The sequence below is a fragment of the Pleurodeles waltl genome, chromosome 8, assembly GCF_031143425.1.
Source record: "Pleurodeles waltl isolate 20211129_DDA chromosome 8, aPleWal1.hap1.20221129, whole genome shotgun sequence".
In the NCBI taxonomy this organism is placed as follows: domain Eukaryota; kingdom Metazoa; phylum Chordata; class Amphibia; order Caudata; family Salamandridae; genus Pleurodeles; species Pleurodeles waltl.
In genome coordinates this window covers 526,272,936-526,288,132 of record NC_090447.1, presented here as the reverse complement: position 1 = coordinate 526,288,132, position 15,197 = coordinate 526,272,936, and the positions used below count along the sequence as shown (strand labels likewise).

General features: G+C 42.8%; 1 protein-coding gene across 7 annotated transcripts in view; it reads right to left on the bottom strand.

Moving 5' to 3' along the window:
- Positions 1-15,197, bottom strand: part of LOC138250106 (granulocyte-macrophage colony-stimulating factor receptor subunit alpha-like) — a 467,284-nt gene that overhangs the window by 81,494 nt on the left and 370,593 nt on the right. The window lies entirely within an intron of this gene.

Genomic DNA, 15,197 nt, shown 5'->3' with positions numbered 1-15,197 from the left:
TTATCAGACATGTCTTCATAGATAAACACTTTGTGTCTGATGCACAAAGTTTTTTCCCCTATCTTAGATGTGAGTTATACCTCAATATTCATGACTGATTCACCAAGCATTTTCTGTGCGCACTTTCAAGGAGTAAGGTGCTTACTCATTGAAAGACTGAATATCATTTGTTACTTATGGAATTTCATATACATGCAATGCATAAGCCTGGAGTAAGAAACGCCTGCTCATAGAATAAACTTTGTGAATGGGGTCCATAGAAAAGCAAAAATCAGTGGAAAAGCTAATAGGTCATGGCTTGGAATAGTGAAATTTTAGCTTTGCCAGGGCTTGTTGCTGCCGCTGCCCAGCATCAGCAAAAACAAAAACGTAAATACTTTTTGCAAACCCTGAAAAGCATCTGCAACCAATACAGTAAACCCAGTATCTTGTTGGCAAACATCCAGGCTATTTTCCATGCCACTCATAATGACAGCCTTGGGGCCAGATGCACAAAGGCTTTTAATGGTTGCAAACGGCCCATCGGGCCATTTGTGACTGGTAAAAATGCCTTTTGGCATGTACCATCCACATTTTCTAAGTCGGTAACCTATTACTAACTCGCGAAATGTGTTTTCTACTTGCTATTAGGAAAGGGTGTGCCAAGGGCGACCCTTCCTAATTGCGACTCGCAGGGGGATATAACAATGTTTTGCAACCAGGAATGTGGTCGCAAAACAGTCAAAGTTACCACCAACTTATAGTTGATGGTAACCCAATCACAAATGGAAAGGGGTCCCCAAGAGACTCCTTCCCCTTTGTGAATGGTAGCAAAAATGTTTTCTCGGAGCAGGCAGTGGTCCCACAAACTAATGCATAATCTAAAAAAATGAAAATAACATTTTTCATTTTTATTTTTGAAATGCATCCCGCTTTCCTTTAAGGACAATGGGATGCATTTAAAAATAAACTGCTTTATTTAAAAAACAGTCAGAGGCATGGTGGTCTGCTCACTCCAGCAGGCCACCATCCCTGTGAGTGTTGCTATTCCCAAATGGGTCACAAATTGCAGTGTGCGTCATGAATATTAATTAAGCAGGTCCCTTGCTACCCATTTGGGAATTGCAAACAGTATGGGTAAAATTGTTGTACATTTTGTTTTGTGACTTGCAACTTGTGGTTCACAAATGAATCGTAAATATGCGAGTCGCAAAACAAAATGTCATAAATCTGGCCCTTGGATTGTAATAGATTGTGCATTTGATTATTTCTACACGTTTTTGAAAAAGCACAATAGAATCTTGAAACCTGACATGTTAGTCTCATGTGTGCTGCCTAAAGGTGGGATTAGGATATTGTTTGTTTGATATCCTTATCACAGGCTCGGCTGATGACAGTGGGTAAGTATCAACGTTTCAAGTCATGGAAAAGGCCATGGTATACAGCCATCTCACAATATTAAATTTACAGAAATTGAAATTGTACATTACCAGAATCAGTTATTTTGAAATCGGTAGTTTAAGAATTTTCAGTTATTGTAAATGTTCACTGTATGAACTTAGGAACTTTTGTATTACAGACTTAGGGCCATATTCACTACTTTATAATCACATAATGCTAGTCACAAAATGTGACCAGTATTTTTGTGACCAGTAAAGACTTTCAAGAACCGACCTATGTGCTAACAGATCTGTTCTTAAAAATCTAAATCGTAGTGGGTCAGGATCTGACTTACCTCGTGCATATTAATGAGGTAGGCAGCACATTCTGACTCACTACAATTCATCATAGGGATGGTGGGCTGATGGAATCAGCAGATCACCATGTCTGTGACTGCTTTTCAACAAAGCAATTTCTTTCCTACTTCTAAAAACTTTTTTTTCAGAATTCACAAAGAGAAAGCAGTCCCTTGGGTTCCCCCTTTTGTTTGCCAATCCGTTACTACTACCTTGGTATAGTCTGTAAAATACTAATTTTTTGCAACTGGATTTCAGTCGCAGAACGTTATTACATGCCATATGGAATCAGTATTTAGAAGGGATACCCTAAATACACCCATTCCAAATGGAGATTATGGTTTATTAAACCCATTTAACGATTCAAAAAACCTTTTCCAAATTGTTAAATGTGCCTAGAACGTTTGAAAAAGGTTTATAGTGTTCACAAACCCTCTCATTTACCAAATCTTAGGGTTTGCAAACGCTGAAAAACTTTGTACATCTGGGTATTAGTTTTGAGAAACATATCACCCTGACTGAAAAGCGAACATTCCAATGTGTCAAATCTCAGGGAGTTGGAAAACTTACATTCTGCTTTCATCTAGCCTTGAATTTTTGAGTGATTAAACCTGAATACACAAATTTTTGACATTTTGCGAATGATGAGCTATGGACAGTCATGGCTGGTGACTTGGAAAAGTGGTGAGGTGGGGATAAAACAAAAATAAAATATGAATAAAAAAAAAACTTACCTGAACGTTGCTAACGCGTCCCGTCCTAGCTAATTTACTTAGTCTGGGACTCGTTTTAGGCCAATGAATCTTTTGACCCTGATTGGAGTCACCTTAGGACGAGATATCTAATCAAAATGTCAATCAATAGATCAATAACCTCATCAATATTCACAATAGCAAATCAATCAAATTAATTGAATGGCATTAATAAGAATCGGAATACACCATGACCTTTCAGCCATGAATGATCACACGAAATTTAGTAAGATTTATGATATTTATTCCCTATTGATTACACTCTACTAGCAAGTTTATTAGTCTCAAAACTAGGAAACACATCAACAATGTCACAATATGGCAACTCGAATAAGATTTCATCAAAGCAAAAATCATAAACAGAACAAAGCACAACGTCAACATGGATTAACTTCCTCAGAGTATCATTCGCGCATTATTCAACAAAGCGTAGACTCAGTCATTTGTCTATTTGCATCCGTCTTAGTGAACCCCTTAACTAACCTCGAATTAGCATTAGCATGTTGGGCTTCATGCAAAACAATTTAGCAACCTGAATTTAGAAAACATCTAACTATGGGCACTATCAAAAGTAGCAGTTGGTACCTAGAAAGAAAAGGCAAACAGACAATTACAATTTCATCATCATATACAGTAGTTACCCTCTGTAATTGGTCAGCATACAGAGTCAGTCTTCGTCCTCAGGACATCAGTTGATTCGCCATCAACCAGGAAACGCAGCAAAGTTCAGCAAGATGGGTACTAAGGGACACTTCCCTCATAAGGAGGAAAAGTATGAATCGGGCAAGACAAAGGTGAGGAGGGTTTGAAAAGTTAACCAGCAAAGTCTTTAAGCCAGAGTGACAAAGTGGCTAGGTAATAGCAAAGATGGCACGTAATGGCAGTGGCAAAAATGTAGCTCGTAATGGCTCGATTCTCCTTGTGTCATGACATTATATCAATCTTGTTGTATAGTGCGGTAATTTCGAATTGGGCAAATTTTGGTGCATCATTATCTCCAGCCAATTATTAGCTCGTCACCTCATTAGGATTGTCACTTTATAACAGTTCTCACGTAATTTATTGGCTCCTGTAATTGACGTCTTCAACGGGTGGATGTCAGGTACAAACTTTTATTCTCGTGGTCCTCTCGCGGTCTCAGTCATTAGTTCCATTGTCTTCACCAGTTTAGGCGACCTTGTACCTGTTGCAAGTTTGGACTGTTGAGCAAGTCGAGTCTCATGAGAAAGAATTTACTACGGTTACACACATCTTCTAGCTTCTGGAAAAGTACAGCTATATATGTCCTTCAGCAAGTCAGCACATTGCACGTTAGAAAAACACATTTGATATGAGACCAGCAGCTAGGCCCGACTTATGCTAACTAAGGCCTAGTGATTAATTTAGCAAAACGTTAACATATAACTCTTAATACTAATACAAAACCCACACATTAGTACATTAATAATTCATTATTAGTCTATTTCATTGATCATCATATGCATTGGTGGCCACACCCCGTGGGCACATTTCATACGCGTTTAGTAAAAGCACAGCAATACATTTTCTATGCGGCATCATTACACATTAATTTGCAAACATTTTCATGTTAATTTTGATTATAAAAACTACACTCCAACAAACCCTCCTCTGATGACACTTGTCATCACACACATCCAGTCCTTAACAACCCTTTCACTTGTTCATTTCCCTCTTCTCAATTTCCTCTTTTTGCTTCGCCTTTTCATATTTTGCCCTGAACATTTTCTCTCTTTTCTTTTCTTGCCTCCTCGCTTTGTGTTTTGTCCATTTTGTTTTAACCCTTTTACTACATTTACTCAATAACCATAGTCCAAATAAGCAAGCCAAAACAATTACTATCCCCTGTATTCATTTTCCTAAAAACCCATGCCAAAGACTACTAAACCAACTTCCCACACGTGCAAATCCCTCTCCAACCTTTTCCCAGACTCCTGGTTCTTTCAGTTCTTTCAAATGTGCACTATCTCTTGTTAGGTTAGTAAGCATTCTTCTAATCACATTACTATTATCTGGTATGTAGGCACAACAGTGACGCTCATTAACCCCTTCGCTGCCAGGCCTTTTCCCCCTCCTGTGCCAGGCCTTTTTTTGGCTATTTGGGGCAGTTCGCGCTTAGGCCCTCATAACATTTTGTCCACATAAGCTAGCCAAGCCAAATTTGGTCCTTTTTTTTCAACATCCTAGGGATTCTAGAGGTACCCAGACTTTGTGGGTTCCCCTGAAGGAGGCCAAGAAATCAGCCAAAATACAGTGAAAATTTCGTTTTTTAAAAGAAATATGGGAAAAAGTGGCTGCAGAAGAAGGCTTGTGGTTTTTTCCCTGAAAATGGCATCAACAAAGGGTTTGCGGTGCTAAAATCACCAGCTTCCCAGCTTTCAGGAACAGGCAGACTTGATTCAGAAAACCCAATTTTTCAACACAAATTTGCCATTTTACTGGGACATACCCCATTTTTACGATTTTTAGTGCTTTCAGCCTCCTTCCAGTCAGTGACAGAAATGGGCGTGAAACCAATGCTGTATCCCAGAAACTTAAACATTTCTGAAAAGTAGACAAAATTCTGAATTCAGCAAGGGGTCATTTGTGTAGATCCTACAAGAGTTTCCTACAGAAAATACCAACCGAAAAAGAAAAATATTGAAATTAATGTGAAAAAACCAGCAATTTTTCTCGACGTTTTACTCTGTAACTTTTTCCTGCAATGTCAGATTTTTTAAAGCAATATACCATTACGTCTGCTGGACTATTGTGTTTGCGGGGATATATAGGGCTTGTAGGTTCATCAAGAACTCTAGGTTCCCAGAGCCAATAAATGAGCTGCACCCTGCAGTGCGTTTTCATTCTTTTGCTTTATTCATTTGCTGAAATATCAAGAAAACCTTTGTATTTCCAAAATGGGCACAAAATAAGGTGTTGAGGAGCAGTGGTAATTTGCACATCCCTGAATTCCGGGGTGACCATACTAGCATGTGAATTACAGGGCATTTCTCAAATAGACGTCTTTTTCACACACTCTCTTATATTTGGAAGGAAAAAATGTAGAGAAAGACAAGGGGCAATAACACTTGTTTTGCTATTCTATGTTCCCCCAAGTCTCCCGATAAAAATGATACCTCACTTGTGTGGGTAGGCCTAGCGCCCGCGACAGGAAATGCCCCAAAACACAACGTGGAAACATCACATTTTTTTAAAGAAAACAGAGGTGTTTTTTTGCAAAGTGCCTACCTGTAGATTTTGGCCTCTAGCTCAGCCGGCACCTAGGGAAACCTACCAAACCTGTGCATTTATTAAAACTAGAGACCTAGGGGAATCCAAGATGGGGTGACTTGTGGGGCTCTGACCAGGTTCTGTTACCCAGAATCCTTTGCAAACCTCAAAATTTGGCTAAAAAAACTAATTTTCCTCACATTTCGGTGACAGAATGTTCTGGAATCTGAGAGGAGCCACAAATTTCCTTCCACCCAGCGTTCCCCCAAGTCTCCAGATAAAAATTATACCTCACTTGTGTGGGTAGGCCTAGCGCCCGCGACAGGAAATGCCCCAAAACACAACGTGGACACATCACAATTTTTGACAGAAAACAGAGTTGTTTTTTGCAAAGTGCCTACCTGTAGATTTTGGCCTCTAGCTCAGCCGGCACCTAGGGAAACCTACGAAACCTGTGCATTTTTTAAAACTAGAGACCTAGGGGAATCCAAGATTGGGTGACTTGTGGGGCTCTGACCAGGTTCTGTTACCCAGAATCCTTTGCAAACATCAAAATGTGGCCAAAAAACACTTTTTCCTCTCATTTCGGTGACAGAAAGTTCTGGAATCTGAGAGGAGCCACAAATTTCCTTACACCCAGTGTTCCCCAAGTCTCCCAATAAAAATGGTACCTCACTTGTGTGGGTAGGCCTAGCGCCCACGAAAGGAAATGGCCCAAAACACAACATGGACACATCACATTTTTTCATAGAAAACAGTGCCTACCTGTGAATGTTGGCCTCTAGCTCATCCGGCACCTGGGGAAACCTAGCAAACCAGCGCATTTTTTAAATCTAGACACCTAGGGGAATTCAAGATGGGGTGACTTGTGGGGCTCTGACCAGGTTCTGTTACCCAGAATCCTTTGCAAACATCAAAATTTGGCCCAAAAAACACTTTTTCCTCTCATTTCGGTGACATAAAGTTCTGGAATCTGAGAGGAGCCACAAATTTCCTTCCACCCAGCGTTCCCCCAAGTCTCCCAATAAAAATGGTACCTCACTTGTGTGGGTAGGCCTAGCACCCACAAAAGGAAATGGCCCAAAACACAACGTGGACACATCACATTTTTTCACAGAAAACAGAGGTGTTTTTTTAAAAGTGCCTACCTGTGGATTTTGGCCTCTAGCTCAGCCGGCCCCAGGGGAGGGAAGAAATGGCCTAAAACAACTTTGGCCCCCCACACCCCCTACCCCTCCCTGGGAGCGACCCTTGCCTACGGGGTCGCTCCCCTTGCCTACGGGGTCGCTCCCTTTTTCGTGAGTTTGGCACAAAAAAAAGAATTCCTGGTGCCTAGTGGTTTCTGCCCCCTTGGGGGCAGATAGACTGAAAATCGGCCAATCTGCCGGGGGCAGAAATGGACTAAATACAATTTGCACCCCAGGGGAGCGACCCTTGCCTTATGGGTCGCTCCCCATCTCAAAAAAAAAAAAAAAGAAATTTGCCATGGCGCCTAGAGGTTTCTGCCCCAACTGGGGGCTGATCGGCCAAATAATAGGTCGATCTGCGGGGGGCAGAAATGGCCTGAAATACATTTCTGCAGGTGTGAGCAAGCATGTAAAATTATTGCGGTGTGCATGTGAAGTACTAATAGTCATTATAGGCTCGAAGAATCCCTTAATAAGCTTTATGGCATAATACTTAGCTACACTATTTAAATCTTCTATAATAGGCACATAAGAGAATACTAACTCATGGTTCGAGTAAAAATATTGCACTTCCTCTTTATTATAGAAACATGTTAGTAGCAAACTACAACTAATCCCGTATGTTAATGGCAAGCTGTGATATGTAACCCCCTCTTGGACCGAAAGAGGAATTTGTGTACACACATAACAAGCCTTCGCATCCATAGTGTCAACATACTCACTTAGCAAGCGATAGAAAACATTAGTAGACATCTCCCCTTTTGTATTAGTTTTGTCATGCAAATACTTTGTATCCTGCTCAAACCTATCCCACGGTGTTAGTGTAGCAGTCTCAGAAACTGTAGCATTGTTAGCTTCACTCTCATCCACCAAACGCATTTCCACAAACAAAGCTATAATGAATATCACACACACAACACCCAAAGCAACACCCAAATATTTACAACGCTTATTCCCTTCAATGTCATCTCCTGACCTAGGCATGATCTGTAAAGAATCAGAAAGTAAAGTACTAAAAGGGTAAACAACTAATTTGAGGATGGTTAATAACTCTTTTTCTCCGCAAAGCTAACAAATTCCTTTTTCAGCAAATATTTACAGCTTTCTCATTCACTCTCGGGGTCTTTGTCAAATCAGGTTAGCAGCTTGTCACAATCAGTTTTCAAAAAAGTCAATTCAGGTTAACAGTGTCACATCTGGCAATTTTCATTAGTCTCCTTTTTCAGGTTTCCCTTCTTCAATTTCAGCTTAACACAGTCTCTTTTATTTGTAACCAACTTCAAGTACCATAATATTGACCTGGAACTTCACGATCAAAAAAGAATGCCAAGAACTCTTGTTGCCACTCAGCTGACGTTGCATAAGCCCATTCAGGACCTGCATATCTTATGTTTGCTATTCTCTTTCTTTTCAATTTGCGGTCACCCTACAATTCAACTTCGCTCAGGTCTTCTTTCGTTGTGGTATCGACCTCTTCCTCTATTGTTTCATTGATAACTACTTTCCCTTTTGCAGTTTGTGGCTCTGGCCACTTATCTCCTGTCAGTGTCCTTTTACTGTTTGTTTTTTCAGGTTGCTGTTTACTGCCTTCCTCTTGTGCTATGGTGTTTTCTCTTGCTGGACCTGCAAGTGGCTCAGGAGGAATCTGAACACTGACTTCCTTCCGCCTCAACTACTTCGCCTTCTGGGTCTGTCAGGGCTTCAACTTCAAACCTGTATCCGTCTGCTTCTGGGAGAACCTCTCTTTGGGTCGGTCCTCCTGGTGCCTCAGTTGAGATAGGCTCACCGTCACCCTTCTGGATCTCGTTTGCTGTTTGAGTGACCAATCCGTCCTCAACGTGCTGTCCTTCAGTCTCAGTTCCCCTTTGATTACTCTCCGGCCTGAGACTTCCTTTTCTGTAGCTGTTATTTGCGGACCACGTCAGCCAGACCCTTGTAGTAGTCCAACACCATATCATCTGTGATATTCACAAGAGCATTTGCAGGCACTGCGGGCAATCTCATAGCTCAGCTCATAAGAATTTCATGAGGAGACAGTCCTGTTTTCTTGTTAGGTATATTTCTCATTGACATCAGCACTAAGGGCAATGCATCTGGCCATTTCAAATTCGTAGCTGCACACATTTTCGCCATTCTTGCCTTCAAGGTACCATTCATCTGTACCACTAGTCCTGACGCTTCAGGACGGTAGCTACAATGCAATTTCTGCTCAATGTTCAATGCTGCGCACAAGAGCTTAACCACCTCATTGTTGAAGTGACCTCCTCTATCTGGTTCTAAAGAGATCGGGAACCCAAAACGTGGTATCAATTCCCTAAGAAGCAACTTCAAAACTGTGAGACTGTCATTCCTACGTGTAGGGTGAGCTTCAATCAAATGACTAAAGATGCACACAATCACCAACACATACCTCAGACCTCCACACACAGGCATCTCAATAAAATCCAATTGCATTCTGCTAAATGGACCTTCTGCTCTCCCAATGTGGCTCAAATTCACCACGGTCCCTTTCCCCGCATTCATCTGCTGACAGATGATGCACCTGTGACAGATCACTTCTGCAGCTTGTCTAAATTTCGGATTAAACCAATCGATTTTGAATAAACTGATCATGGCATCTCTCCCAATATGTGCTTGCCCATGGTAAAACCTTTCAAACTGAGACAAGAGACTGTTCGGCAAAACCATTTTCCCCTCATCTGAAACCCACAAATCATCAGGTCTTTGTACACATTGCATTTTAAGCCAAGAACATTTCTCTTCTCTGCTGGCACGTCCCTGCAACAATTTTAGTTCTTTCATCGTGTCAACCACCCTCAATGCGTAACCTGTGCATGTCTCATTTTCTTTTTCCGGTAGCAATTCCCACTGGTCCTTGAACGATATACAGTTCAATGCACAAAACCCTACGACTGGATCTGCATATCCGTTTCCCATTGACACAAAGTCTTGTGATTTCACATGATCATTGCATTTCACTACGCCAATTTCAAGAAGTAACTGAATCGCGTGCAACAGCTCTTTGATTCTTTCACCATTTTTCACTGGAGAACCAGAAGAGGTTATTAAACCCTTCGGCGACCATAGCTGGCCAAAATCATAGACAATTCCAAATCCGTATCTGCTGTCAGTATAGATAGTGACCTTTAATTTGTCAGTGGCGTGGCATGTCCTAGTAAGAGCAACCAATTCAGCCACTTGAGCAGAATACACTGTTTCGAGCCAAGATGCTTCTAGGATACCGGTGATTGTACACACGGCATATCTGGCTCTCAGTACTCCCACTGAGTCTCTCAGGCATGAACCATCAACAAAGATAATGTAATAATTTTCTTCCAATTGAGTATCTTTAATGTCAGGTCTCGGTTTGGTGCACAGTTCTGTTACCTCAAGACAATCATGCTCTACTTCCTCAGAATCATCAACATCTGTATTCTCATTAGGAAGCAAAGGTGCTGTGTTTAATATAGTACAACGTTTTATTGACACATTAGGTGACCCCAGTATAATCGTTTTGTATTTGGTCAGACAGGCATTTGTCATATGCTGCATCTTGGTTCGGGTGAGTAGTATCTCGACTGAGTGTGGGACCATTACTGTTAAGGGATGTCCCATCACTATGCCTTCACATTGAGTAAGGCTTTGACCAACTGCTGCAACTGCACGCAGACAACCCGGTAAGGCTGCTGCAACTGGGTCCAAAGTACCTGAAAAATATGCTACTGGTCGGTTTGCACCTCTATGGACCTGTGTCAGGACAGACAAAGATCAAGCATCACGTTCATGACAAAACAGGACAAAAGGCTTTGTGTAGTCAGGCATACCTAAAGCTGGAGCCCTGCACATACACTCCCTCAGCTCTGATCTACTTCTAGGGACGCTGCAAGCCTGCACTCCTCACTATCTGAGCAGTCATCCGACCATTCATCGTTTATTCCATTCTCACCATGCAATGAGAATTGTTGTACTGCATTATTTTGACTCATTATTTGACCTGTGACCTGTTGAGGAAGCATCACCTGTTGCTGTCCCATCGGAGCTAAAGGCAACTGCATTTGCTGTCTAGGTACCACGGGAATCTGCTGTTGTACCTGCTGCACCTGTACTGGTTGTACACGTGGCATTTGCATCTGTTGCATGGGCTGGAGACCCTGCATCTGAACCATGTTATTCTGAAAGTTCAGATTTGGACCCCTCATTCTTGGACCCTTCACATTTTGAAATGGACTGACATCATTGCTTTGTTGAACAACACCATCCTGCACCATTATCGGACATTCCCGCTTCCAATGTCCCAAGCCCCCGCATGCATGGCATGCTAACATCTTCTTCATCCCCTGCACGTCATTTTGAACCACAACAGTATTCAAATCTGGACCACGGTTCACAAAACCCCCTCGACCTCGGCCTCTCGCTTGCATCTGAAACATTCTGTTTCCTTGCGGTTGCTGCACCATCTGCTGCACTCCATTTCCCTGCATCCCTGCTTGAGCTGCCTTAATTTGCATCACCATCACCTTCTCTTTTAGCTTTCTCTGCTTCAATTCAATCTCGTCACTACAGTATTTGACACACTGCAACACCTCATCAATCGGCTTCACTTGCCAACAGATCAAATGATTCTTAATCATCTGGCTAATCTCTGGCCTCAATCCTTCAACAAGCCTTCAAGGTACCATTCATCTGTTCCACTAGTCCTGATGCTTCAGGACGGTAGCTACAATGCAATTTCTGCTCAATGTTCAATGCTGCACACAAGAGCTTAACCACCTCATTGTTGAAGTGACTTCCTCTATCAGATTCTAAAGAGATCGGGAACCCGAAATGTGGTATCAATTCCCTAAGCAGCAACTTCGCTACTGTGAGACTGTCATTCCTACGTGTAGGGTAAGCTTCAACCCAATGACTAAAGATGCAAACAATCACCAACACGTACCTCAGACCTCCACACACAGGCATTACAATAAAATCCAATTGCATTCTGCTAAATGGACCTCCTGCTCTCCCAATGTGGCTCAAATTCACCACGGTCCCTTTCCCCGCATTCATCTGCTGACAGATGATGCACCTGTGACAGATCACTTCTGCAGCTTGTCTAAATTTCGGATTGAACCAATCGATTTTGAATAACCTGATCATGGCATCTCTCCCAATATGTGCTTGCCATGGTAAAACCTTGCAAACTGTGACAAGAGACTGTTCGGCAAAACCATTTTCACCTCATCTGAAACCCACAAATCATCAGGTCTTTGTACACATTGCATTTTAAGCCAAGAACGTTTCTCTTCTCTGCTGGCACGTCCCTGCAACAATTTTAGTTCTTCCATCGTGTCAACCACCCTCAATGCGTAACCTGTGCATGTCTCATTTTATGTTTCCGGTAGCAATTCCCACTGGTCCTTGAACGATATACATTTCAATGCACAAAACCTTGTGACTTGATCTGCATATCCGTTTCCCATTGACACAAAGTCTTGTGATTTCACATGAGCATTGCATTTCACCATGGCAATTTCAAGAGGTAACTGAATCACGTGCAACAGCTCCTTAATTCTTTCACCATTTTTCACTGGAGAACCAGAAGAGGTCATGAAACCCCTCTGTGACCATAGCTGACCAAAATCATGGACAATTCCAAATCTGTATCTGCTGTCAGTATAGATAGTGACCTTTAATTTGTCAGCGGCGTGGCATGCCCTAGTAGGAGCAACCAATTCAGCCACTTGAGCAGAATACACTCTTTCGAGCCAAGATGCTTCTAGGATACCAGTGATTGTACACACAGCATATCCAGCTCTCAGTACTCCCACTGAGTCTCTCAGGCATGAACCATCAACAAAGATAATGTAATCATTTTCTTCCAATTGAGTATCTTTAATGTCAGGTCTCGGTTTGGTGCACAGTTCTGTTACCTCAAGACAATCATGTTCTACTTCCTCAGCATCATCAACATCTGTATTCTCATTAGGAAGCAAAGTTGCAGGTTTAATATAGTACAACGTTTTATTGACACATTAGGTGACCCCAGTATAATCGTTTTGTATTTGGTCAGACGGACATTTGTTATATGCTGCATCTTGGTTCGGGTGAGTAATATCTCGACTGAGTGTGGGACCATTACTGTTAAGGGATGTCCCATCACTATGCCTTCACATTGAGTAAGGCTTTGACCAACTGCTGGGACTGCACGCAGACAACCCGGTAAGGCTGCTGCAACTGGGTCCAAAGTAGCTGAAAAATATGCTACTGGTCGGTTTGCACCACCATGGACCTGTGTCAGGACAGACAAAGATCAAGCATCACATTCATAACAAAACAGGACAAAAGGCTTTGTGTAGTCAGGCATACCTAAAGTTGGAGCCCTGCACATACACTCCCTCAGCTCTGATCTACTTCTAGGGACGCTGCATGCCTGCACTCCTCACTATCTGAGCCGTCATCCGACCATTCATCGTTTATTCCATTCTCACCACGCAATGGGAATTGTTGTACTGCATTATTTTGACTCATTGGTTGACCTGTGACCTGTTGAGGAAGCCTCACCTGTTGCTGTCCCATCGGAGCTAAAGACAACTGTATTTGCTGTCTAGGTACCATGGGAATCTGCTGTTGTACCTGCTGCACCTGTACTGGTTGTACACGTGGCATTTGCATCTGTTGCATGGGCTGGAGACCCTGCATCTGAACCATGTTATTCTGAAAGTTCGGATTTGGACACCTCATTCTTGGACCCCTCACATTTTGAAATGCACCGACATCATTGCTTTGTTGAACAACACCATCCTGCACCATCATCGGACATTCCCGCTTCCAATGTCCCAAGCCCCCGCATGCATGGCATGCGAACATCTTCTTCATCCGCTGCACGTCATTTTGAACCACAACAGTATTCAAATCTGGACCACGGTTCACAAAACCTCCTCGACCTCGGCCTCTCGCTTGCGTCTGAAACATTCTGTTTCCTTGCGGTTGCTGCACCATCTGCTGCACTCCATTTCCCTGCATCCCTGCTTGAGCTGCCTTAATTTGCATCACCATCACCTTCTCTTTCAGCTTTCTCTGCTTCAATTCAATCTTGTCACTACAGTATTTCACATACTGCAACACCTCATTAATCGGCTTCACTTGCCAAGAGATCAAATGATTCTTAATCATCTGGCTAATCTCTGGCCTCAATCCTTCAACAGGCCTTCAAAGTACCATTAATCTGTGCCACTAGTCCTGATGCTTCAGGACGGTAGCTACAATGCAATTTCTGCTCAATGTTCAATGCTGCACACAAGAGCTTAACCACCTCATTGTTGAAGTGACTTCCTCTATCTGATTCTAAAGAGATCGGGAACCCGAAACGTGGTATCAATTCCCTAAGCAGCAACTTCGCTACTGTGAGACTGTCATTCCTACGTGTAGGGTAAGCTTCAACCCAATGACTAAAGATGCACACAATCACCAACATGTACCTCAGACCTCCACACACAGTTATTACAATAAAATCCAATTGCATTCTGCTAAATGGACCTCCTGCTCTCCCAATGTGGCTCAAATTCACCACGGTCCCTTTCCCCGCATTCATCTGCTGACAGATGATGCACCTGTGACAGATCACTTCTGCAGCTTGTCTAAATTTTGGATTGAACCAATCGATTTTGAATAACCTGATCATGGCATCTCTCCCAATATGTGCTTGCCCATGGTAAAACCTTGCAAACTGTGACAAGAGACTGTTCGGCCAAACCATTTTCCCCTCATCTGAAACCCACAAATAATCAGGTCTTTGTACACATTGCATTTTAAGCCAAGAACGTTTCTCTTCTCTGCTGGCACGTCCCTGCAACAATTTTAGTTCTTCCATCATGTAAACCACCCTCAATGCGTAACCTGTGCATGTCTCATTTTCTGTTTTTGGTAGCAATTCCCACTGGTCCTTGAACGATATACATTTCAATGCACAAAACCTTGCGACTTGATCTGCATATCCGTTTCCCATTGACACAAAGGGGGTCATTCCGACCCCGGCGGGTGGCGGGCACCGCCCGCCGGGCGGAGACCGCCAAAAGACTGTACCCAGGTCAAATGACCGCGGCGGCCATTATGACTTTCCCGCTGGGCGGGCGTGCGACTGCCAAAAGGCCGCCCGCCCGCCCAGCGGGAAAGCCCCAGCAACGATGAAGCCGGCTCCGAATGGAGCCGGCGGAGTTGCTGGTGTGCGATGGGTGCAGTGGCACCTGTCGCGATTTTCAGTGTCTGCTTTGCAGACACTGAAAATCTTAATGGGGCCCTGTTAGGGGGCCCCTGCAGTGCCCATGCCAGTGGCA